The sequence below is a fragment of the Elephas maximus genome, chromosome 27, assembly GCF_024166365.1.
Source record: "Elephas maximus indicus isolate mEleMax1 chromosome 27, mEleMax1 primary haplotype, whole genome shotgun sequence".
Classification (NCBI taxonomy): domain Eukaryota; kingdom Metazoa; phylum Chordata; class Mammalia; order Proboscidea; family Elephantidae; genus Elephas; species Elephas maximus.
The window spans coordinates 28,647,931-28,674,966 of record NC_064845.1 but is presented as its reverse complement, the minus strand read 5'-3'; the positions used below and the strand labels follow the sequence as shown (position 1 = coordinate 28,674,966).

The following is a 27,036-nucleotide window of genomic DNA, read 5'->3' as shown; positions in this document are numbered from 1 at the left end:
ATTTGTTTCCATTCTTTTATCGATCTTCATGTCTCCTGGGGACAGGGACCACATGAGTCGTTTTCAGAACCAGCTCCTGGACCACCTGCTGATATCGATCCCACCCCTACACTAACACTGGAGCTCCATAGTGCACCCTGTGTTCCGTCACCAACATCAGATGGACAGGGAGCTGGAGGGGTAGATTTCAATCCTGGGCCACCTCCAGAAATGGCTCCCCAGACCATTTGCTGATACCGATCCTGCTCCTGCTAAACATCAAAGCACTATAGAGCACCAGGTCCTCCTATCCCACCTTCACCTGTTTCGGGTGAGCAGGATAGGCGGGGAGGGGCGGGATAGGGGTAGTCTGGGGTTCACCCCCGCCAGGGAGCCCTGCTTCTGAGGTAGTCGCAGACCCAGGCTCAGCTACACCTCTTGGTGCCTTGGTTTCCCTCTTGTAACTTCTTACACACCTCTACATCCTCCCCACCGTGGAGATGGGGCCCCTGGAGGGAGCTGCCCATCTGGCAGCCTTGCCTCTGCCTTTGTTTCCCACCCAGAGGGATGCTGGCAGGTAAAGAGTGCTAGTGGTGAGGTGGGGGCGATCTAGATGCTAGATCTGGGCTGCGGCCCATCAGCAAGTAGTTTTAATACAGCGAGAAAATGAAGGAAAAAAATGCAGGGTCACATTAAAGTAGCCAAGGCCTTGGGACTCGAACCTCTGAAGCCTTGGGATGCGCACTAATCCCGTGGCTGTGAGCGAAGCTGAATTGCAAGCGCAGCTGTGCAGAAGTGCTCTCTGCCCCGGTGCAGGCGGGGTGGGGGCGGCGTGACCGGGGGACTGAGCCCAAGTGCTGCCCAGAGAAGCTTCTCTGCCCGCTGGACCTGCAGGCGAGTCCTCAGCCCAGATTCACCACAGCTGGGCGCTCTGAGTGGGCTGAAGGAACCCAGAGATTGGTTAAAGGGCAAAAACTGTTCTAAGCAGTTGGGCACTGGCGGAGCAGGTCTAAATGAGACTCTTAACTGATGACTGGTAAATTGTGAGGAAGGAAATGCGTGCAGTGAACTGCAGACCAGATGAGCACACTGAGATTCTTGTTCAAGAAGACAGATTTTTTTGTTGTTGGGGGGGAGTGGGTGGGGAGTTGCTGTAAACTGAGGCTTTTCTGGGGCTGTTCAAGAGGGAAATTAGTTATTTTCTGCATGTTACTAGGCTGTAGTGAGAGGAAGGCAGCGTCTAAATTAAGCCTCTTCAGACTTCTTCAGTTCTTTGAAAAGTGTGTGTTTGAAGAAGACCATTTGGCTGACAGAAGAGGGATGTGTGGGAGGGAATATCTCTTGTAAACCATGGTTTGAAAAGGGGAGGTGTGTGCAGGAGTTTAAGAGCAGATTAAAACTGCAAGGTATCCCCTACCTCTCTCCTCCATTTCCCCAGACCTGCAATAGCATCCTTATAGTGAAATATCAAAAGTCCCTTCAGCTTTCCAGTGGTTAACTGGTATTAATTTTACTGTATTCTGGAGTTTCAGTGTAATCCACTTAGAACTTATTCTGGCATAAGATTGACAAAGATCTTTATTTACCTGATTCCTTGGAGACATCCTGATACCTCTTCAAAGCCCTTTTTTTTCCTCTTCTCCCTACAGATTTGTTTCTTTAGGAAATAGTACGATTTTCAGACAAGTAAGACGTACTCTAGAGATGGATTATCCAATGAGCAAGGTACACATGGGTTTACTTGTGCCCACGTACTAGTTTATAGTCAAAACTCTGCCTGGTTTTCACCACATCAAAGATGTGATAAAACCCCCGTGAAATTGTACACTACTGATTAGGAAGTGAACACAATTAAGCCTGTTGCACACCTTGCTTACTGTAATCCCGTGAGTACCTTGCTTACTGATTAATCTGCCCCTGCATCGTGGCAAAATGTCTATACTGGATGGGAAATCAATTAGCTTGGCAAGTTAAAAAACAATTGAAGAGGGAGCACCTACATTTGTTAGGGAGGTGAGAATTCTGAGGTGAATGAAAGTAAAGGAAGTTGCTGCGAAGCCCAAGCTTGCTGGGAACATAAGAGCTGTCCCTAGTGAAGTGAAATATAGGTTGTCGGCTAATAGTTTGGAACACAAAGCTAATTATCGGGAATAACTTAAAATTTTGCCTAAAATTTTTAAATTGGTATTAGTGATGCTGGGGGAAGGAATTCTGAAGGTTGAGAGAGGTGGTATAACTACAAAAAGTATATGCTTTTAGGTCTAAAGAAAAAAAAAATGTCATTTTTGTCAAGCAGGGCATCCGTGGATTACGAATGAGTTCTGTTCCTAAATCTGTCTTTGAGCTGAATTTGTACCTAAGTCGGAACAGTTAGGCACGGGTTGTATCTAATGTCAGTTAATCAAATGTTTCTCTCAGCATGTAGTGTTCCTTTTCTATACATAAAGAATCATTTCCAGCTACACTAAAGTATCTCTAACATGATAATACGGTAATAATAACAGTGTTTTAATGTGCTTCCTGAAGTAGTGCCAGTTTATTATTACGAACCATTGTATATACCTCAAATTTTTTAAATAAATATGCTTTACGGGGATTGGTTTATAACTATAGATTGCACGTTAGTACGACGTTTGTAACTGGGAACTGCCTGTGAGAACTACACAGAGGGCGTGCAGTTCTTCCGTTCAGCCTGTGGAAGGGGCTGTGGAAAGGTTGAAAAAGACTAATCAGGTTCAGGAAGGGAAACCAGGAAGATCTGCAGGCTGAGTGCATCTTGAGGGACACGACATGTATCAGTGACCTATAGCACAAGGGTTTACTCTCTGAATCAATGAAAGCTCACTTGTGTTACTTTCAAAACAACAACAAAATCATTTCCTTTCTGTCCTTTCTGTCCCTTGGGTTAGACGTGGGGAGGATGGAGAGCGAATGAAAGAGATTAGAGTCCGACCTGCATGCCTAAGCATTAGTGTCCCTTGAGAAGGAACTGTGTCACACTGTGTACAGGTAAGAGCCTTCACATTGAGAGGGGTCTGAGCACCTTCCTTAGGATGTGAGATAGAGCTAGATAGCAGAGCCTCAGGTGGGGGCCGGGAGTGCTATTATCTGATACTGAAGCAGTGGGGGAAACAGAGCCAGGAAATGTTGAATTCAGTGAGGCTCTTGCATTTGGAACATTGAGGAGGCATTTCCAGGCAGAAGTGCCTCATTGTTGGCCAGCCTGGCTTTGCTTTACGTGGCTTCCAGACGACCTGCGGGTCACAATGGAGGCTCCTGTGGAGGTTACACATCTCAGGTGGTAGCTTATGCTTATAATGTGGCCTAGAAAAGAAAGGCTCCCAAGGACAGAAATCTAGGCTGTCATTCCTGTCACCCATAGGCTTCCAGAAAGCAGATTGTGCCCTCCCTACCAGCAGGTGGCACTGCTGTCTCTGGGAATTCCTGGAGGAGATGAAATAATGGAGCTGGCAAACCAGCAGTGTGGAGCCTCTAGTCTAGAAGATCTTGAAAGGCTTTGGAAGATCTCAGTCAAAGAGAAGCTCAAAGAAAATAGTTGTGAAAGGTTGGAATAATGGATGTTGTTTCTATAAGGTTGGAATAATGGGTGTTGTGGGGACTGAGGGATAGTTGTGGTCACTTTGCTGGTTTTGTGTGTGTGTGTGTGTGTGTGTGTAGTGGGGGAGAAGGCGGGATGTAACCTAACAATTAAGCGTCATAATACAAGTTTTGAAAGCACTTTGTGTAAATTGGTTAGTCGCATCTGAAGTTGAAATCATGATTCAATCAAAATGCCCAATAACTTCATAACTCCTAATTCTTTGTGTGTAAAGCTACTCTATACACACGGCTGGGATTCTGGAAATACACATGTGACTTTTAAACCTGAACAATATCCAGTAATTACATGCCCTGAAGGAAGGGGTGAGAGTATTAGTAAAAATACTGTTGGTTAGTTAGTCACTATCCTTCAGGGCTGGCACAGAAGGCAGATCAAAGTTATTCTGAAATCAGTTTCTTCTAAAACTTGAAACTTCCTAATAAGTGTGGATTTTCCTAAATTCTGTCCTGTTGAGATTGTGTTCACAACCCAAAGCTTGAACATTGGTTTTACTGACCTTACCAGCCAGGGTTCATTCAGTCATCCATTCTCTCTTTGGAAATAACTAGATGGCCGTCCGTTGGGTTGAATTTTGTAGACATGATGTTTGAGGGAGATGGGTGCTGTCGCCAGTGATGGGGAGGCTACAGTGTATAATGAGGCCCTCAGCTTTGACCCTGACCCAGGGAGAGGACACTGCCTTTGGTTCCAGTACCCCAGCCACCTGCTTCCTCTTGCAGTTCGTATTCTGTGCTCAGCTTATTCGAGGTTTATTTCTGTCTCTCTTCAAATGAACTGATGAGCTTGTTTTTACTACTGATGACGAATCCTAAAATTCTGCTGGTGCTAGCTCAACATTATTAGTCATTAGGGAGATGCAAATGAAAACCATAATGCCATATCACCTCACCCCCTCTAGAATGGCTCTAATAAAAAAAAAAGAGGAAAATCAGAGGTGTTTGCAAGGATGTGGAGAAATTGGAACCCTCGCTCATTGCTGGTGGGAATGCAAAATGCCACAGTCGCTGTGGAAAACAGTTTGGTGGTTCCTCAAAAAAGTTAAACATAGAACTATCATGTGAACCAGGAGGTTCCAATCCTAAGTGTATGGCCCAAAGTATTGACAGCAGGGATGCAAACAGCAACCTGTATACCAGTGTTCATTGCAGCACAACTCACAATAACCAGAAGGTAAAAATAAGGGAAATGTCCATCAAGAGGTGAATGGATAAAGAAAATGTGGAATATACATAAGAATGGGCTATTACTCAGCCATCAAAAGAAGTGAAATCCTGATTCATGCTCTGACGTGGATGAACCTGGAAAACATCATGCTGCGCAAATAAGTCAGTCACAGAAAGATACTGTATGATCCCTCTTACATGAAATAGGCAGATTTGTATAGAGACCAGAGGTTATTAGTGGTTGGCAGGGGTGGGAGGGAGGAGAAAGGGGGAAGTCAGTGCTTAGGAGCCACTGAGTTTCTGTTAATGGTGGTGGAATAATTTGGAAAAGGATGGTGGTAATGGTTGTACAACATGTTGGATGTAATCAGTATAAATGAATTGTACATGTAAAAGCTGTTAGGGAAAAAAACCCTGCTAGTACTACATAGCAGTAGTCACAACAGCTTGTTAACATTGCCTCTTTTTTATATATATATAATTTTTATTGTGCTTTAAGTGAAAGTTTACAAATCAAGTCAGTCTCTCACACAAAAACTTACATACACCTTGCTACATACTCCCAATTACTCTGCGCCTAATGAGACAGCCCTCTCCCTCCCTCCACTCTCTCTTTTCATGTCCATTTCACCAGCTTCTAACCCCCTCTACCCTCTCATCTCCCCTTCAGGCAGGAGATGCCAAGAAGCTCACTCCTCACCAGCATCCGTCTCCAACCCGTTGTCCAGTCCAATCCATGTCTGAAGAGTTGGCTTTGGGAATGGTTCCTGTCCTGGGCCTACAGAAGGTCTGGGGGCCATGACCACCAGGACCCTTCTAATCTCAGTCAGACCATTAAGTCTGGTCTTTTTATGAGAATTTGGCGTCTGCACCCCACTGGTCTCCTACTCCGTCAGAGGTTCTCTGTTGTGTTCCCTGTCAGGGCAGTCATCGGTTGTAGCCAGTACCATCTAGTTCTTCTGGTCTCAGGCTGATGTAGTCTCTGGTTCATGTAGCCCTTTCTGTCTCTTGGGCTCATAATTACCTTGTGTCCTTGTTGTTCTTCATTCCACTTTGATCCAGGTGGGTTGAGACTCATTGATGCATCTTAGATGGCTGCTTGCTAGCGTTTAAGACCCCAGACGCCACTCTTCAAAGTAGGATGCAGAATGTTTTCTTGATAGATTTTATTATGCCAATTGACGTAGATGTCTCCTGAAACCATGGTCCCCAAACCCCTGCCCCTGCTACGCTGGCCTTCCAAGCATTCATTTTATTCAGGAAACTTGTTTGTTTTTGGTTTAGTCCAGGTGTAGTGACCTCTGCTGTATTGTATGTTGTCTTTTCCTTCACCTAAAGTAGTTCATATCTACTAAATAATTAGTGAATACCCCTCTTCTACCCACCTCCCCCCTCTTGTAACCACAAAAGAATGTTTTCTTCTCAGTTTAAACTATTTCTCAAGTTCTCATAACAGTGGTCTTATGTACTATTTGTCCTTTTGAAACTGCCTAATTTCACTCAGCATAATGCCTTCCAGTTCCTCCATGTTATGAAATGTTTCACAGATTTCTCACTGTTCTTTATCCATGTGTAGCATTCCATTGTATGAATATACCATAATTTATTTATCTATTCATCCATTTATGGGCACCTTGGTTGCTTCCATCTTTTTGCTATTGTAAACTGGTGTAGTAAACATGGGTGTGCATATATCTGTTCGTGTAAAGGCTCTTATTTCTCTAGGATACATTCCGAGGAATGGGATTGCTGGATCATATGGTAGTTCTTTTTCTAGCTTTTGAAAAAGTGCCAAATTGATTTCCAAAGCGGTTGTACCATTTTACCTTCCTACCAGCAGTGTAGAAGTGTTCCAGTCTCTCCACATTCTCTCCAACATTTATTTTTTGTGTTTTTTGGATTAATGCCAGCCTTGTTGGAGTGAGATGAAATCTTTGTAGTTTTTTTTTTTTTTTTAACGTTTATTGAGCTTCAAGTGAACGTTTACAAATCAAGTCAGTGTGTCACATATAAGTTTATATACACCTTACTCCATACCACCACTTGCTCTCCCCCAATGAGTCAGCCCTTCCAGTCTCTCCTTCCATGACAATTTTGCCAGCTTCCAACTCCCTCTCTCCTCCCATCCCCCCTCCAGACAAGAGATGCCAACACAGTCTCAAGTGTCCACCCGATACAAATAGCTCACTCTTCATCAGCATCTCTCTCCTACCCACTGTCCAGTCCCTTCCATGTCTGATGAGTTGTCTTCGGGAATGGTTCCTGTCCTGTGCCAACAGAAGGTTTGGGGACCATGACGGCCAGGATTCCTCTAGTCTCAGTCAGACCATTAAGTATGGTCTTTTTATGAGAATTTGGGGTCTGCATCCCACTGATCTCCTGCTCCCTCAGGGGTTCTCTGTTGTGCTCCCTGTTAGGACAGTCATCGATTGTGGCCGGGCACCATCTTGTTCTTCTGGTCTCAGGATGATGTAAGTCTCTGGTTCATGTGGCCCTTTCTGTCTCTTGGGCTCATAGTTGTCATGTGACCTTGGTGTTCCTCATTCTCCTTTGCTCCAGGTGGGTTGAGACCAATTGATGCATCTTAGATGGGCCGCTTGTTAGCATTTAAGGCCCCAGACGCCACATTTCAAAGTGGGATGCAGAATGTTTTCATAATAGATTTATTTTGCCAGTTGACTTAGAGGTCCCCTTAAACCATGGTCCCCAAACCCCCGCCCTTGCTCCGCTGACCTTTGAAGCATTCATTTTATCCTGGAAACTTCTTTGCTTTTGGTCCAGTCCAGTTGAGCTGACATTCCATGTATTGAGTACTGTCCTTCCCTTCACCTAAAGTAGCTCTTATCTACTAACTAATCAGTAAAAAACCCTCTCCCACCTTCCCTCCTTCCCCCCCCCATAACCACAAAAGCATGTGTTCTTCTCAGTTTATACTATTTCTCAAGATCTTATAATAATGGTCTTATACAAGATTTGCCCTTTTGCCTCTGACTAATTTCATTCAGTATAATGCCTTCCAGGTTCCTCCAAGTTATGAAATGTTTCACAGATTCCTCACTGTTCTTTATCGATGCGTAGTATTCCATTGTGTGAATATACCACAATTTATTTAACCATTCATCCGTTGATGGACACCTTGGTTGCTTCCAGCTTTTTGCTATTGTAAACAGAGCTGCAATAAACATGGGTGTGCTTGTATCTGTTTGTGTGAAGGCTCTTATTTCTCTAGGGTATATTCCGAGGAGTGGGATTTCTGGGTTGTATGGTAGTTCTATTTCTAACTTTTTAAGATAACACCAGATGGATTTCCAAAGTGGTTGTACCATTTTACATTCCCACCAGCAGTGTATAAGAGTTCCAATCTCTCCACAGCCTCTCCAGCATTTATTATGTTGTGTCTTTTGGATTAATGCCAGCCTTATTGGAGTGAGATGGACTCTCATCGTAGTTTGAATTTGCATTTCTGTAATGGCTAATGATTGAGAGCATTTTCTCATGTATCTGTTAGCTGCCTGAATATCATCTTTAGTGAAGTATGTGTTCATATCCTTTGCCCACTTCTTGATTGGGTTGTTTGTCTTTTTGTGGTTGAGTTTTGACAGAATCATATAGATTTTAGAGATCAGGCACTGGTCGGGATGTCATAGCTGAAAATTCTTTCCCAGTCTGTAGGTGGTCTTTTTACTCTTTTTGGTGAAGTCTTTAGATGAGCATAGGTGTTTGATTTTTAGGAGCTCCCAGTTATCTGGTTTCTCTTCATCATTTTTGGTAATGTTTTGTATTCTTTTTATGCCTTGTTTTAGGGCTCCTAACGTTGTCCCTATTTTTTCGTACATGATCTTCATCGTTTTAGTCTTTATGTTTAGGTCTTTGATCCACTTGGAGTTAGTTTTTGTGCATGGTGTGAGGTATGGGTCCTGTTTCATTTTTTTGCAAATGGATCTCCAGTTATGCCAGCACCATTTGTTAAAAAGACTGTCTTTTCCCCAATTAAGTGACACTGGGCCTTTGTCAAATATCAGCTGCTCATATGTGGATGGATTTATATCTGGGTTCTCAATTCTGTCCCATTGGTCTATGTACCTGTTGTTGTACCAGTACCAGGCTGTTTTGACTACTGTGGCTGTATAATAGGTTCTGAAATCAGGTAGAGTGAGGCCTCTCACTTTCTTCTTCTTTTTCAGTAATGCTTTGCTTATCCGAGGCTTCTTTCCCTTCCATATGAAGTTGGTGATTTATTTCTCCATCACATTAAGAAATGTCATTGGAATTTGGATCGGAAGTGCGTTGTATGTATAGATGGCTTTTGGTCGAATAGACATTTTTACTATGTTAAGTCTTCCTACCCATGAGCAAGGCATGTTTTTCCACTTAATTAGGCCCTTTTTAGTTTCTTGTACTAGTACTTTGTAGTTTTCTTTGTATAGGTCTTTTACATCTTTGGTGAGATTTATTCCTAAGTATTTTATCTTCTTGGGGGCTACTGTGAATGGTATTGATTTGGTGATTTCCTCTTCGATGTTCTTTTTGTTGATGTAGAGGAATCCAAGTGGTTTTTGTATATCTTATAACCTGAGAGTCTGCCAAACTCTTCTATTAGTTTCAGTATTTTTCTGGAGGATTCCTTAGGGTTCTCTGTGTATAAGATCATGTCATCTGCAAATAGAGATAATTTGACTTCCTCCTTGCCAATCCGGATGCCCTTTATTTCTTTGTCTAGCCCAATTGCTCTGGCTAGGACCTATAGCACAACGTTGAATAAGAGCAGTGATAAAGGGCATCCTTGTCTGGTTCCCGTTCTCAAGGGAAATGCTTTCAGGCTCTCTCCATTTAGAGTGATGTTGGCTGTTGGCTTTGTATAAAAAAAATAGATGCCCTTTATTATGTTGAGGAATTTTCCTTCAATTCCTATTTTGGTGAGAGTTTTTATCATAAATGGGTATTGGACTTTGTGAAATGCCTTTTCTGCATCAATTGATGAGATCATGTGGTTTTTGTCCTTTGTTTTATTTATATGGTGGATTACATTAATGGTTTTTCTAATATTAAACCAGCCCTGGTATAAATCCCACTTGGTCGTGGTGGATTATTTTTTTGATATGTTGTTGAATTGTATTGGCTAGAATTTTGCTGAGGATTTTTGCATCTATGTTCATGAGGGATATAGGTCTGTAATTTTCTTTTTTTGTGATGTGTTTGTTTACCTGGTTTTGGTATCAGGGAAATGGTGGCTTCATAGAATGAGTTAGGTAGTATTCTGTCATTTTCTATGCTTTGAAGTACCTTTAGTAGTAGTGGTGTTAACTCTTCTCTGAAAGTTTGGTAGAACTCTGCAGTAAAGCCGTCCGGGCCAGGGTTTTTTTTTTTTTTTGTTGGGAGTTTTTTGATTACCGTTTCAATCTCTTTTTTTGTTATGGGACTATTTAGTTGTTCTACTTCTGATTGTGTTAGTTTAGGTAGGTAGTGTTTTTCCAGGAATTCATCCATTTCTTTTAGGTTTGCAAATTTGTTAGAGTACAGTTTTTCATAATAATCTGATATGATTTTTTTAATTTCATATGGGTCTGTTGTGATGTGGCCCCACTCGTTTCTTATTCGGGTTATTTGTTTCCTTTCCTGTATTTCTTTAGTCAGTCTGGCCAATGGTTTTTCAATTTTGTTAATTTTTTCAAAGCACCAGCTTTTGTTTTTGTTAATTCTTTCAATTGTTTTTCTGTTCTCTAATTCATTTAGTTCAGCTCTAATTTTTATTATTTGTTTTCTTCTGGTGCCTGATGGATTCTTTTGTTGCTCACTTTGTATTTGTTCAAGTTGTAGGGACAGTTCTCTGATTTTGGCTCTTTCTTCTTTTTGTATGTGTGCATTTATCGATATAAATTCACCTCTGAGCACTGCTTTTGCTGTGTCCCAGAGGTTTTGATAGGAAGTGTTTTCATTCTCGTTGCATTCTATGAATTTCCTTATTCCCTCCTTAATGTCTTCTATAACCCAGTCTTTTTTCAGTAGGGTATTGTTCAGTTTCCAAGTATTTGATTTCTTTTCCCTAATTTTTCTGTTATTGATTTCCACTTTTATTTCCTTGTGGTCTGAGAAGATGCTTTGTATTATTTTGATGTTTTGGATTCTGCAAAGGTTTGTTTTATGACCTAATATGTGGTCTATTCTAGAGGATATTCCATGTGCGTTAGAAAAAAAAGTATACTTTGCAGCAGTTGAGTGGAGAGTTCTGTATAAGTCAATAAGGTCAAGTTGGGTGATTGTAGTAATTAGGTCTTCCGTGTCTCTTTTGAGCTTCTTACTGGATGTCCTGTCCTTCCCCGAAAGTGGTGTGTTGAAGTCTCCTGCTATAATTGTGGAGGTGTCTATCTCACTTTTCAGTTCTGTTAAAGTTTGTTTTATGTATCTTGCAGCCCTGTCATTGGGTGCATAAATATTTAATATGGTTATATCTTCCTGATCAATTGTCCCTTTTATCATTATGTAGTGTCCTTCTCTATCCTTTGTAGTGGATTTAAGTTTAAAGTCTATTTTGTCAGAAATTAATATTGCTATTCCTGCTCTATTTGCTTATTGTTTCCTTGATATATTTTATTCCATCGTTTGAGTTTTAGTTTGTTTGTGTCTCTAAGTCTAAGGTGTGTTTCTTGTAGGCAGCAGATAGACGGATCATGTTCCTTTATCCTGTCTGAGACTCTCTGTCTCTTTACTGGTGCATTTAGTCATTTACCTTCAGCGTAATTATAGATAAGTATGTGTTTAGAGTTGTCATTTTCATGCCTTTTTATGTGTGTTGTTGACAGTTTCATTCTTCCACTTACTTTTTTGTGCTGAGACGTTTTTCTTTGTAATTTACGTGTTCCTCATTTTCATAGTAGTTGACTTTATGTTTGTTGAGTCGTTACGTGTTTCTTGGTTTTTATTTTGAGTTATGGAGTTGTTATACCTCTTTGTGGTTACCTTAATATTTACCCCTTTTTTCCTAAGTAAAAACCTAAATTGTATTGTCCTATATCGCTTTTTCTCCCTCTGCATATGGCAGTTCTTTGCCACCTGTATTTAATCCCTCTTTTTGATTATTGTGATCTTTTAAATACTGACTTCAATGATTCCCTGTTTTGAGCATTTTTTTTTAATTAGTCTTAATTTGTTTTTGTGATTTCCCTATTTGGGTTGATATCAGGATGTTCTGTTCTGTGACCTTGTGTTGTGCTGGTATCTGATATTATTGGTTTTCTGACCAAACAATTTCTTTTAGTATTTCTTGTAGCTTTGGTTTGGTTTTTGCCAATTCTCTAAGCTTGTGTTTATCTGTAAATATCTTAATTTCGCCTTCATATTTCAGAGAGAGTTTTGCTGGATGTATGATCCTTGGCTGGCAGTTTTTCTCCTTCAGTGCTCTGTATATGTCATCCCATTGCCTTCTTGCCTGCATGGTTTCTTCTGAGTAGTCTGAGCTTATTCTTATTGATTCTCTCTTGTAGGAGACCTTTCTTTTATCCCTGGCTGCTTTTAAAATTTTCTCTTTATCTTTGGTTTTGGCAAGTTTAATGATAATATGTCTTGGTGTTTTTCTTTTGGGATCAATCTTAAATGGGGTTCGATGAGCATCTTAGATAGATATCCTTTCGTCTTTCATGATGTCAGGGAAGTTTTCTGTCAGCAGATCTTCAACTATTCTCTCTGTGTTTTCTGTTGTCCCTCCCTGTTCTGGGACTCCAATCACACGCAAGTTATCCTTCTTGATAGAGTCCCACATGATTCTTAGGGTTTCTTCATTTTTTTTTTAATTCTTTTTTCTGATTTTTTTTCAGCTATATTGGTGTTAATTCCCTGGTCCTCCAGATTTCCCACTCTGCGTTCTAATTGCTCGAGTCTGCTCCTCTGACTTCCTATTGCGTTGTCTAATTCTGTAATTTTATTCTTAATCTTTTGGATTTCTGAATGCTGTCTCTCTATGGATTCTTGCAACTTATTAATTTTTCCACTATGTTCTTGAATAATCTTTTTGAGTTCTTCAACAGTTTTATCCGTGTGTTCCTTGGCTTTTTCTGCAGTTTGCCTTATTTCATTTCTGATGTCTTGAAGCATTCTGTAAATTAGTTTTTTATATTCTGTATCTGATAATTCCAGGATTGTATCTTCATTTGGGAAAGATTTTGATTCTTTAGTTTGGAGGGTTGTAGAAGCAGTCGTGGTCTGCTTCTTTATGTGGTTTGATATCAACTGCTGTCTCCAAGCCATCACTAAGATATTGTAGTGATTAATTCTGTATTTGCTCACTGAGTTTTATCTTGTTTTGTTTTCTTTCAATATACGTGGATGGGCTACTAGATTGTGCTGTCTTGATTGTTGTAGCCCTTGACTTACTTATGACCTATTACCAGCTGGTTTGGGCTGTTACCAGATATACATGCCTGAGTCCATTCACCATTCTTGAGTAGAATCTGATTTTGGGTCATCAAGCGTGTGATGCACACTGTCACCTATTCACCTTGAGAAGTAGTGGTGATAGTTGTGTGCACCAGAATCTAGTAGCAGCTGGGGTTCATACTCCGGGGGGGGGCAGGATGCTGACAGGCTTCCCCCAAGTGCCAGTGAGGTAGGCGTGTCTCTATTCTTAAAGCACCTTGGTGGGTGGGCTCTGCAGCTGTACCTTAGGCCCCCAATGCAAGTACCTCTACAGATTTGTAGGTGTCACCCTCCTTAGACCCCTAAGGCAGGAGGCTAGGTGGTCTGGGGGAATCTTCAGCCCTCAGTTCCCTGTTGTGGGTCAGTGAGGGCTCTGTTGAATGCGCAGAGGTATCAGACCTGGGAAACTTGTCTTTCCAGTAAATCCGCTAAAACAAATGCAGTCAGATCCCTATCAGAAATGCCTTTGCATTGTAATAGCCACCTTTTTCCCTGTAGGGATGAAAGCCCCAGACTGTGGATTACATATGCTTGGCTGGAGCTGGTTCTGTGTTTTTAGTCCAATTAGGGAAGGATCTTTGGTCCCTGGGTTTTTTGTGGTTGCTTCTCTCAGGCCAGAAGAATGGGTTAGGAAAAGACCAATAAAAGGAAAAGAAAAACTGCTGAGCAGTTCTCCCTCTGACTCAGGAAATTCCATTGTTAATGAAGTTGCCTGGGAAGGGGAGGGGAGGGTTTAGAAAAACAGGAGAGAGTAGCACCCCGTAATATAGACAAAGTTACTTATCTTGCTTGGGATGGCTATTTTATCTGAGATTCCTGAGGGGCGCATCGCCTGTGCGCACTGGCTGGGTAGAAATTGCTCCCAAGGGTCAGGCCCGCGGCCCCTGCTTGTGCTGTCTCAAAAGCCAGGGTCAGTTCCTCTGCTGTCAGTCCAAAGCCCAGCGTCAAGGTTCCCCAGCTGGGATGCTGCACTCCTGGCTCCAAAAACAGTCGCTGCCTCCTGGTGACTTCTCCTCGCACCAGCCGCATCGCCGCGCCGTCCGCGCGGACCGTCACAGGATGTCGAGCTCAGCTCCCCTGTGCCCAGTCCAAAGCCCGGCGCCAAGGTTCCCCGGCTGGGACGCTGCACTCCCAGCTCCAATACCAGTCACTGCCTCCTGGCGACTTCTCCTCCTGCCAGCTGTGTCGCCGCGCTGCCCACGTAGACTGGCTGGGCCCCCTCCCGAGGTCAGTTCAGAGGGGTAGGGCTGTGCCCCGTGTTTGCGCCGTCACAGGATGCAGTGCTCAGCTCCCGTGCACGCGGTCAAAAACCCCACGCCAAGGTTCCTCGGCTGGGACGCTGGCTCCAGGCTCCGAGAACAGTTGCTGCTTCCCCGTAGGTGTTCGTTCTGGGTCTCTGTCACTCAGGTCAACTCTTTAAATCTTTGTTTGTTGGTCAGGGTTCGTAGATTGTCATGTATGTGATCGATTCACTTGTTTTTCCGAGTCTTTGTTGCAAGGGGATCTGAGGTAGCGTGTACCTAGTCAGCCATCTTGGCCCCCTCCCTCATTGTAGTTTTGATCTGCATTTCTCTAATGCTAATGATCGTGAACATTTCCTCATGTATCTGTTAGCTACCTGAATGTCTTCTTTAGTGATGTGTCTATTCATACCTTTTGTCCATTTTTTAATTGGGTTATTTGTCTTTTTGTGCTTGAGTTTTCACAGTATCATGTAGATTTTAGAGATCAGACGCTGATTGGAAATGTCATAGCTAAAAACTTTTTCCCAGTCTGTAGGTAGTCTTTTTACTCTTCTGGTGAAGCATTTGGATGAGCAAGGGTGTTTGATTTTTAGGAGCTCCCGGTTTTCTAGTTTTTCTTCTGCATTTTTAGTAATGTTTTGTGTAGTGTTTATGCCATGTATTAGGGCTCCTAACGTTGTCCCTATTTTTTCTTCCATGATCTTTATCATTTTACATTTTATATTTAGGTCCTTGATCCATTTTGCGCTCGTTTTTGTGCGTGGTGTGAGGTATGGGTCTTGTTTCATTTTTTTGCAGATGGATATCTAGTTATGCCAGCACCATTTGTTAAAAAGACTGTCTTTTCCCCATTTAACTGTTCTGGGACCTTTGTCAAATATCAACTGCTCATATGTGGATGGATTTATGTCTAGATTCTCAATTCTGTTCCATTGGTCTATGTATCTGTTGTTGTACCAGTACCAGGCTGTTTTGAGTAATGTGGTGGTATAATAGGTTCTAAAATCAGGTATAGTAAGGCCTCCCACTTTGTTCTTCTTTTTCAATAATGCTGTACTTATCCATGGCCTCTTTCCCTTCCATATGAAAGTGGTGATTTATTTCTCCATCTCATTAAAGAATGTCGTTGGGATTTGAATCAGAATTGCATTTAATGTATAGATCGCTTTTGGTAGAATAGACATTTTTATAATGTTAAGTCTTTCTATCCATGAGCAAGGTATGTTTTTGCACTTATGTGGGTCTGTTTTGGTTTCCTGAAGAAGTGTAGTGTAGTTTTTTTTTGTATAAGTCTTTTACATCTCTGGTAAGATTCATTCCTAAGTATTTTATCTTCTTGGGGGCTACTGTAAATGGTATTGATTCTGTGATTTCCTCTTCAGTGTGTTTTTTTTGTTGGTGTGGAGGAATCGAATGGATTTTTGTATGTTTATCTTGTGTCCTGATCCTCTGCTGAACTCTTCCGTTAGTTTCAGTAGTTTTCTTGAGGATTCCTTAGGGTTTTCTGTGTATAAGTTCATGTCATCTGCCAATAGACAGAATTTTACTTCTTCCTTGCCAATCTGGATGACCTTTATTTCTTTGTCTAGCCTAATTGCACTGGCTAGGACCTCCAGCACAGTGTTGAACAAGAGTGGTGGTGATGAAGGTCATCCTTGTCTGCTTCACAACTGCAAGGGGAATGCTTTCAGAATCTCTCCATTTAGGATGATGTTGGCTGTTGGCTTTGTATAAAGGCTCTTTTTTATATTGAGAAATTTTCCTTCTATTTCTATTTTGCTGGGAGCTTTTATCATGAATGGGTGTTGAACTTTGTCAAGTGTCTTTTCTGCATCAAATGATAAAATCATGTGATTTTTGTCTTTTGTTTTATTTATGTGATGGATTACATTGTTTTTCTAATGTTGAACCATCCGTGCATACCTGGTATGAATCCCGGTTGGTCATGGTGAATTATTTTTTTGATATGTTGTTGAATTCTCTTGGCTAGAATTTTGTTGAGGATTTGCATCTAAGTTCATGAGGGATAGAGGTGTATAATTTTCTTTTTTTGTGGTGTCTTTAGCTGGTTTTGGTATCAGGGATATGCTGGCTTCATAGAATGAGTTTTAGAGTATTCCTTCCTTTTCTATGCTCTGAAATACCTTTAGTAGTAGTGGTCTTAACTCTTCTCTGAAAGTTTGGTAGAACTCCGCGGTGAAGGTGTCTTGGTCAGGGCTTTTTTTTTGTTGGGAGTTTTTTGATTACCTTTTCAATCTCTTCTTTTGTTATAATTCTACCTCTGTTTGTGTGAGTTCAGGTAGGCAGTGTGTTTCTAGGAAATCATCCATTTTTTTTTTAGGTTTTCAAATTTCTTAGAGTACGTTTTTTTGTAGTAATCTGATATCATTCTTTTAATATCAGTTGGATCTGTTGTAATATCGCTCATCTCAATTCTTATTCGGGTTTTTTGCCTCCTCTCCTGTTTTTCTTTTGTCAGTTTGGCCAAGGGTTTATCAATTTTGTTTCTTTTTTCAAAGATCCGTCTTTTAGTCTTGTTAATTCTTTCAATTGTTTTTCTGTTTTCTATTTCATTTAGTTCTGCTCTAATTTTTATTAGTTGTTTTCTTCTGGTGCCTGTGGGTTTCTTTTGTTGCTCTCTTTCTATTTGTTCAAGTTGTAGGTAAAATTCTTTGATTTTGACCCTTTCTTCTTTTTCTTTGTGTGAATTTATTGATATAAATTGACCCCTGAGCGCTGCTTTTGCTGTGTCCCAAAGGTTCTGATAGGAAGTGTTTTCATTCTCATTGGAGTCCATGAATTTCTTTATTCCATCCTTAATGTCTTCTGTAATCCGGTCTTTTTTGAGTAGGGTATTGTTCAGTTTCCAAGTGTTTGATTTCTTTTCCCTGCTTTTTCTTTTACTGATTTCCACTTTTATGGCCTTATGGTCAGAGAAAATGCTTTGTAATATTTCAATGTTTTGGATTCTGCTAAGGCTTGCTTTATGACCTAATATGTGGCCTATTCTAGAGAATGTTCCATGTGCACTAGAAAGGAAAGTTTACTTGGCTGCTATTGGGTGGAATATTCTGTGTATGTCTACAAGGTCAAGTTGTTGATTGAGGCATTTAGATCTTCTGTGTCTTTATTCTGGAGTCGACTTGACGGCAGTGGCTTGGGTGTCTTTATTGAGCTTCTTTCTGGATGTCCTGTCCTGCACCGAAAGTGAAGTGTTGAAGTCTCCTAGTATAATTGTGGAGGTGTCTATCTCAGTTTTCAATGCTGATAGTTTGTTTTATGTATCTTGCAGCCCTGTCATTGGGTGCATAAAAATTTAATATGGTTATATCTTCTTGGCATATTATGCCTTTAATCATTATATAGTGTCCTTACTTATCGTTCATGATGGATGTAACTGTAAAGTCAATTTTGTGGGAAATTAATATTGCCACTCCAGCTCTTTTTATGATTATTGTTTGCTTGATACATTTTTTCCATCCCATGAGGTTTAGTTTGTGTGTCCAAATCTCTGGTGTGTCTCTTGTAGGCAGCATATAGACAGATCTTGTTTTTTAATCCATTCTGCTACTCTTTATCTCTTTATTGGTGCATTTAGTCCATTTCCATTCAGGGTAATTATGGATAGGTATGAATTTAGTGTTATCATTTTGATGTCTTTTTTTTTGTGTGTTGTTGACAGTTTCTTTTTCCCACTTAATTTTATGTGCTGAGTGGATTATATATTGTTCTTTTCTCGTATTTGCTCTTGTTAGTTTTGTTTTTGCTAAGTCTCTTTTTTTCTTGTATTTATTTTGATGAGCAGGATAGTTTCTCTGCTTTGTGGTTACCTTGTTATTTACTCCTATTTTTCTAAATTTAAAGCTTTTATTTTTTTGTATCACCTTATCTTCCTCTCCCAATTGAAGATCTGTTATTACGTTTCTTAGTCCCTCTTTATTATTTAAATGTTGTCTTCTTCTGTATAATAACATGACTGTTACCCTGTTTTGAGCCCTTTTTTTTTTTTAATCTCTGTTTTTTTTAATTTCCCTGTCTGGGTTGACTTCTGGTTGCTCTGCCCAGTGTTCCAGTCTTGGGTTGATACCTGATATTATTGTTTTTCTAACCAAAGAACTCCCTTTGGTATTTCTTGTAGTTTTGGTTTGGTTTTTACGAATTCCCTAAACTTCTGTTTATCTGGAAATGTCCTAATTTCACCTTCATATTTGAGAGACAGTTTTGCAGGATATAGGATTCTTGGCTGGGGATTTTTTTCCTTCCGTTTTTTAAATAAGTCATCTCATCACCTTCTTGCCTGCATGGTTTCTGCCTAGTAAAAAAAATAAAAGTCTGAGCTTATTCTTATTGGCACTCCTTTGTAGGTGACTTTTTGTTTATTCCTCACTGCTCTAAAAATTTTGTCTTTATCTTTGGTTTTGGCAAGTTTGATTATAATATGTCTTGGTGACTTTCTTTTAACATCTACTTTATGTGGAGTTAGATGAGCATCATGGTTAGGTATACTCATCTTTCACAATATCAGGGAAATTTTCTGCCAACAAATCTTAAAATTTCCTCTGTATTTTCCATTATCCTTCCCTGTTCTGGTACTCCAATCACTCGTAGGTTTTTTTCTCTTGATAGAGTCCCACATGATTCTTAAGGTTTCTACATTTGTTTTAATTCTTTTATCTGATTTTTCTTCAAGTATATTAGTGCCAAGTGATTTATCTTCAAGTTCAGAAATCTGGCTTGTACTTGTTCAATTCTGCTCCTCTGACTTTCTATTGAGTTGTCTCCTTCTGTAATTTTATTGTTAATCTTCTGAATTTCTGATTGCTGTCTATGAAGTTTTCCAGCTTTTTAAATTTTTCATTATGTTCCTGAATAATCTTTTTAATTTCTTCAATTGCTTTATTTGTGTGTTCCTTGGCTTGTTCTGCATATTGCCTCATTTCCTTCCGGATGTCTTGAATGGTTCTGTATATTAATCTTTTGGATTCTGCCTCTGGTAATTCCAGCAATGCACTTTCATCTAGGAGATTCCTAGATTCTTTGTTTCGAGAGCTTGCTGAGGTGATCATAGTCTGTTTCTTTATGTGATTTGATATTGACTGTTGTCTCTCAGCCATCAGTAAGTTATTGTATTAATTTATACTTGCTTACTGTGTCGTAGCTTCTTGTTTTGTTTTGTTTTGATATGCTCAAATGGGTTGCTTGAGTGAGCTGGCTGGATTATTTTCAGCTTTGGAGCTCTGATGTCCTTTCCCAGATGGCTAGAGCCGTTATCAGGTATATCAGTCTAGGAGTCCCCTGACTTTTCTTGAATGAATTCAGCTAAGGTGTCTTAGCTGATCATCAAGTGTGTGGTACGGCTCTGTCCTACAGTCTTAGAGGGCCAGGGTGACTGGTGTATGTACCAGTATCTGATTGCAGCAGGGGATCACGGTCTGAACAGGGTAGGGGGCTGAGAACCGACCCACGAGTGTCTCTGAGGAAAGCGCGTCCCCGTTCCCTAGTGCGTGCAGGTGGGTGGGTTCTTCAGACGGACCATGGGCACCCAGTGTTTTTAGTTGTAAGGACTGGGAGGCACCAGTTATCCTTGGACAACTGTCACAGATGGCTGGGTGACCTGAGTGTGGTTACCAGTCTTTAGGCCCCAGATATGGGTAGGTGAGGGCCCTGTTTAATAGGCAAAGCAATGTCAAACAACAAACACCCACCTCTCCAGCGCACAGCTGAAACGGTTGGAGTCTGGCAACAAGGGCCTATTCTCCTGAAATAGGCCTACACAGGTCCATGCAGAAGGGAAAGGTGCTCAGAGTTCCACAGAGCATTTATTCCTGGCCAGGAACCACTTATGTCCTGAGCTCTGCCCATTAGTAGAGCTGGCAAATTATCTTTTCCCCCAGTTACAAATTTTTTCCTTCTCCAAGGTTGGGAAGATGGCTATAGGTGCTCAACAGTGCCAATCTAAGGCCCAGGGAATTCAGCCGCTGAAGCTAGCTGGCGGGGGTGGGGTGCGGGGGGCCTTGGTACAATATATGCAAGTACTTAGCTTTCGCCAAGAACTCCGTTCTTCTCTGGTTCTGGAGGTGTGAGTAGGCTGTGTGGCTGGCTGCTTCTCCCTGAGGAAACTGTGTCTGAACGCTAGTGCAAGCCCGCTGCCGCCACTCTGGGAATGGTACCTGAGGGCTCCCCACGATTCAGGTCTGGTAACTCCTCTCCACTTCTGAACCATCTCTTCCTCCGCCTGCCCCTCAGTTCATTTTCTAACGTTGTGTTTGATGCTCAGGTCTCCTAGCTTGTCATAAATATACTTGTTTCTCTTGTTTTTTCGGGTCTTTGTTTTAAAGAGGGCTCTCCGGAAGTGTCTGTATATTCTGCCATCTTGGCTCCGCCTCCTGTTACACACATTTTTGGGGGACATAATTCAATCCATGACATAGTGTGAGAAGAAATTTAAAGTCTCATTAATATTTTTTTATTAGCAAAGTTTTATTGTAAAATAAGAAACAGATATAAAAATGGGATATAAAAAGGGGAGGGGAGAAGGGATGTAGGCAAAGAATGCAAATGTGCTTTCCAAAGTGCAAAATAAATGAGGCTCTGAGTGTCTGGTTGCAGTTAGACGTGGTGGTAGGTACGGATTCCATGTAAAAGCTGGAATCCTTCAGGGAGTGGGATGGGGTGAGGTTTCCTTTTAGGTGCTGAGGTTTACCTAGAGGCTAGACAGGACGTGGCTAGGCCAGCAGAAAAGGAACTAGGAAATTCCTTCCCCTTAACCAGCTGCCCAGTCAATCCATCAACCGACAGGGACAGGGGACCAGCACTCCCCAGAGGCCAAGTCCCAGATGCCATGTAATCTAAGAAGGTTTTAAGGCCAGGCAGCCTGGTGACTTCCAGCCCTACAGGATCTTTGAGTCATACATATATCATTTCATTAACCTCACAGCAAACCCCACGAGGTAGGTGGTAGGTATCAGCATTTTATAGACATACACATTGCTGTCAGGAGAAATGAAACACCTTGAGATAGTTCCCCTGGCTAGTCTGTTACTGGTCTAGGCTTCCAACCCAGGTATGGTAAGTTCTATGACTGCTCTTAAAATCTAATTCTTACGTGCAGGAACGCCATCCTATCTCTTCCAAGTATTCCTTATAGTAAAAACCTTACAATCTAAGCTGGATTGTCCCAGCTCCCTCATGCCCCCCCAGAACACCAGTGTAGGCCAGCTTCTTTAGTGGAGGCCCATGCCAAGGTAAGTGAAGAGTTCTTGAGTGTTTTCGAGACACACCTGTATCAAGTAGGGGTTCAAGCATGTGAATTTCAAAATGGTAGGAAAGGAGGGCAGGGGCAGGGTGTGTAAATGGGGGACAGGAAGTGAAGGACGTCAGTCTGAGTCAGGCCCCTCTCTCTTGAACATTAGTTTTTTACAGTGGGTGGTAGATTCCCTTTTCTTAGAGTTTGGAAGGCTGCATTGAGCCCTGCTCCCCTCTGGCTGCTTCCCAGCCTGGGCATCCTTCAGCTCCAATGCCTCATTCAACTCTAGGAACATCTTGAAGCATTCATGCCCACGGATCTTAAGGGTGAAATATTTTTCATCCACTGGCTTCTTCTTTGGCTTGGTAGAGGAGCTGGTGCTGGTGTGCAGTGCTTACTTAGTGATCCTCTCAGAGGGTGGCTCCCACTTGTTGTGGAAATTTTCTTCCTCTGTACGTCTGTCTCTCCCAGAACAGTACAAATATGCACCTCGAAACTGTTGTGTCCTAGCAGATTACCATCGGAGTCTTCCAGTGTGATGATGGTGAGGATGGGTTTCCCGCCCCCACGCAGGAGCTGCTACACATGAAGTTGAAGTGGATGGTGGTAGTCAGAACCGACCTGAGGTAGCTCATAGGGTACCCCACACTATGTCGAAGAGTGATGGTGTCCTACAAATATCAGCACGCAGGATTCCTCCCACCTGGATAAGATGCTGAGGAGCGGCCAGGCCATCGCTATAGTCGGAGCAGCACTCAAGGTGGGGGCAGTGCTGCACGACCTCTGTCATATGCTGACGTCTGGTAGATGGCCATGGTGTGAACACAGGTGCTGGGGTGGGGTGGTGAGCTGAGCTACGGCTGCACTGGACAGGTCTTTGCCAGCTGGCAAAACAGCTTGTTAAGGCCAGGGGAGTACATGCAGGTGACAGACTTGGATGTCCCAGAATGCAGGAAGCCAAGACGGAAACCACAGTTGCTGCAGTAGGTCTTCTGGGAAGGGACAGAGGATGAGAGTGTCCAGGAGGTGGCTGGTGTAAGTGTGGCTGGTGCAGGGGCTGCTGATATTCCTTGAGCCCCAGCTTGGCTTTCTAGGCAGTCTGCAGCATCTCCTGGGAGCAGCAGATCGTCTACTGCCTCCGCTGCTGGGGACAGTGAGAGGGACAGAACCAGCTTCTCAGGAAGGAGTTTCCCCAAGTATGAAAAAGTCTCTTGACTCAGAGGGAGCTCAGTACTGAGATCTGACTTGGGCTCCTCCATTGCAGCTCCAGGGAAGTTAGTCTGTCCATGGAACCTCAGGGAAGTGTATAACAGTCCTGGGAAGGACACTCCACGCCCAGAAAGCAGGTGCCCTCAGAGCCCAGCAGCTAGCTGTGCCCCATGTGGTGGCTTTGCGCTTTTGACACATTAACATTACTTCCCAGATAGTTATGCATTATCTTAGAATCACAAAGTCATAGCTAGAAGGAATCCCAGAGATGGTTTAATTCAAACTTTTCATTTTATAGACAGGAAGTTTCAATTCAGAAACTAGGTGACCTGACTAAGCTAACAGAGCTAGTTAGTGGCAGAAAACAAGGGGTCTGAGACTGAAGCTTGGATCTCATCTGGGTCTTCCATTTCTCAGTGCTGCCTCCCTTCACCTGCCATCAGGACATAGAGGCTGGGGCCAAAGAGATCTCTTGGGAATTCCTTAATATAGGATTTTGAAGGCATGGCATGAATAGTGTTGAGTTTTGGGAGAAAGTCAAGGTTAGGCTTCTCTTTGCAGCTCATTCTTTTCTTCCCTGACTGATCCTGAGCAGGATTTTTTACTGTGCATCTTCGGGTTTTTAAAAACTTTGCTGCACACCATTTCCTGTAAGAAAAAAACCTTCACCATCCTAGAAGAGTCCTTCCCCAATCACTTGTTCTTAAACTGAGGTTCACGAACTCCCAAAGGGCTAATGTTTTCAGGGTTCATCCATGTGGTAGCACGTATCTGAACTTCATTTTTCCTAGTGGCTGAATAATAGGCCATTGTGTGCATATTCCATGTTTTGTTTATCATCTGTTGATGGACTCTTGGGTAGTTTCTACATTTTGGCTGTTGTGAATAATGCTGCCATGAAAATTTGTGTAGAAGTATCTGTTTGAGTGCCTACTTTCAGATATTTTAGGTATATACCTGGGAGTGGAATTGCTGGGTCATATGGTACTTCTGTGTTCAACGTTTTGAGAAATTGCTAAACAGTTTTCCACAGTGACTGCCATTTTACAATCCCACCAGCAATGCACAGGGTTCTAATTTCTCGACATGGCTTCCTTTTTAATAATAATATTAACCTTATTCTGAGGATGGAGTTCTTGGCTTCAACAGGCTGTCAAAGAAGCCCATGCTACAAAGAATACTAATAACGCTGTAGTCTACAGAAGATTCTGGAAAATCCCCAGGATGGGAGAATTCTTGATTGAGGAGTTAAAAGCCTTAAGGTGGAAGAGAGCTGTGAGGTGGAATATGGAAGTTTCAAGTAGTAGTTTAATCTTTATTAAAAATACTTAAAATTGCTCATTAAATGAAGATGCTGATAGTAGCTCATCTTAAATTAATAACGAGTACGTAAAAGAAATTTTTTATGTAAGTGTTCATTTCCATTTACCATTCCTTGCTCAATAAGTACTCCTTCCTAATTTCGCCAAGACACTTTCAAATTCCCTTTGCTTTGTTGGAGATGACATGCGTGCTAAGTGGCTCCCCTCTTTTCCTCTCCGATTTGGTTTCCAGATACTCTGTGCCTTTCTGATTTATCACTTGGGAGTTTTTGACTCCTGTCTTTCACATCAGTGATCCTACATCTCATGTTCTTCTGTAAGCTCCTAGAACCCACCATCATCTCAGAGATGCAAAATAATTTACATGCCAGGATAAAAAAAAACTTTACATTCTTTTGTCTTCAGGGTTCGCCACCAAAACCTGTGTTCCTCTTCTGCGAATTCATTGGTTTCCGTTTTCTATTTGCTACCCCAAATTCTCTCTTTTTGTGGTTATCCCCAAATAGGAATGACTCAGAATTAGTACACATTGGAAACAAAACTCTTGTTTTTGCCAGAAAGTGAAAGGAAGGTAATTTGTGTTTAAATGACATTTTGGATATGGGGGACATAGCTTTGTTAGGGCTCACTGTATTTTGAAGATCATATGCCTGAAAAATCCCTGTTGCGTACCCTGTGACAGCTTGCCTGTATTTAGTACCCCGGTGGCCTTTCTTGGTGAATTTCACCTTCTGGGACCTTTTTGGGTATGGGCCAGAATCATACTTGTTCTAGCTTTAGTGAAGAGTAAAAATTCCTTTTCTTTAGAAGGCTATCATTGAGTTTATTTAATGACAGAAAAAAAAAAGTCAAATGTTTGCTCTCTAATCCTATCACACTACTAAGTTATTGAGAGATTTTGGGGGGGCATCAGTGATTTCTCAGAATTTGTTTCCTTGTTTTCAAAATAAGGGGGGTGGTAGTAGGTAGTAACTCCTTAAATTCTTCCTGTTCTCCAAACCCTGTGACTGTCAGATTCTATCTGATGCTCATACTAAACACATCCTAAAACTGCTGGCTAGTTGGGAATTCATTTATAATCAATTAAAGTCAGGACCAGGAAAATAATACTTTATTTCTACAGATCACTTTGTGGTTTACAAAACTATTCTCTAACTATCTCTTTTTACTCTCTTTTCTGTTCCTCTGAGGCCAGCAGCATTGACATCACCTGGGAACTTCCCAGAAAAGCACAATCTCAGACCTCGCCCTGTCCTCTTGAGTTAGAATCTACATTTTACCAAGATGCTCAGGTGATGTGCACGCACAAGGAGTCTGAGAACTGCTGCTTTGTCTCATTTTGAGTCTCCTAATGCCGTCGCAATGAGTTGGAACCAGTTTTTTTTTTTTTATTAATGCCGTCGCAATGAGTTGGAACCAATTCACCAGCACCTAACAACAGTAACAACAGTGACCCTCAGAGGAAGGCAGGGTATTTTACAGATGAGGAAATCAAGACTCAGAGTTGTTAACTAAGTCAAGGTTACTGTGCTTGTGTCTTCTCCAAAATTTCTTGCTGTAAACCTAATGCGGCCAGAATGCTCATTAGAAGTGGGGATAGCAAAACTTCAGCTCACATGCTTTGGACATGTGATCAGGAGGGTCTAGCTGCAGAAGTAGAACATCATGTTTGGAAAAACAGAGGGTCACCAAAAAGGAGGAAAGCCTTCAGTGAGATGGATTGACACAGTGACTGAAACAATGGGCTCAAACATAGCAACAATTGTGAAGATGGCACAGGACCAGGCAGTGTTTCATTCTGTTGTACACAGGGTCTTTAGGAGTCAGAATTACTCGACAGCACCTAACAACAACAACAACAAACCTAATGCTGTCTTCTTGGTTGGGCGGAGTCAGCCTTGTACAACAGAGACTCCTGGCAGCAGTCTGTGTGGTTAGTTCTAGCCAACTGGTGACTGAGTTCTAGCCAGCATAATGTGAGTGAAAGTAGGAAGTACTGTGATCCCTTTCTAGGGAAAAGACACAAACTCAAAAAGATAACTCCCATGTAGCTCCTCCATTGTGGTTTCCACTCCTAGCTGGCTTGAAAAGAGAGAACTCCCCAGAGCAACCTTGGTTTTCAGGGGGCAGGGGAGACTGGTGTAGGCACAGGTGTCTGTGTGTTGCAGGGGTTAATGCTCTGAACAGCGTAAGGGCCTGCCAACCATCCCCTGAGTGTCTATGAGGAAAGCGTATGCCTGTTCCCTGGAATGCACAGGTGGGTGGGTCCTACAGCTGGATCACGGGCACCTAATGCTTTTGGTTGTAACAACTGGTAGGCACCGCTTATCCTTAGACCCCTGTCTTGGGTGGCTAGGTGACGTGGGTGGAGCCACCAGTCCTCAGGCCCCTGATGTGGGTAGGTCAGGACCCTGTTTAATAGGCAAATTGGTGTTAAACATCAAAAACCCACCTCTCCACCGTACAGCTGAGACAGTTGAAGTCAGATCTCATGCAGATATACCGTCACAGTCTACCAAGAAGGGCCTAATATCCTGAAATGGGCCCACACAGGTCCATGCAGGGGTTAAAGGTATTCAAAGTCCACGGACCGTTTGTGCTTGGACAGGAGCCGCTTCTGTCCTGAGCTCCCCAGCTTAGTGGATCTGGCAGATTATTTTTTATTCCAAGGCCAGGAGGATGGCTCAGGGCACGCAGCAGAACCTATCTCAGGCCCAGGAAATTGACAGCCACTGAAACCGTCTTGGGGGCTGGGGGCGTGGTAAAATAAATGCAAGTACTTAGCTTTTGCCAAGAGTGCCGTTCTTCTCTGGTTTGTGAGACGTGAGTGGACTGTGCAGCT

The 27,036-nt window shown here is 42.1% G+C and overlaps 1 pseudogene; it reads right to left on the bottom strand.

Moving 5' to 3' along the window:
- Nucleotides 1-21,793: 21,793 nt before the first annotated feature.
- Nucleotides 21,794-22,922, bottom strand: LOC126068326 (cellular tumor antigen p53-like; annotated as a pseudogene).
- Nucleotides 22,923-27,036: the final 4,114 nt, after the last annotated feature.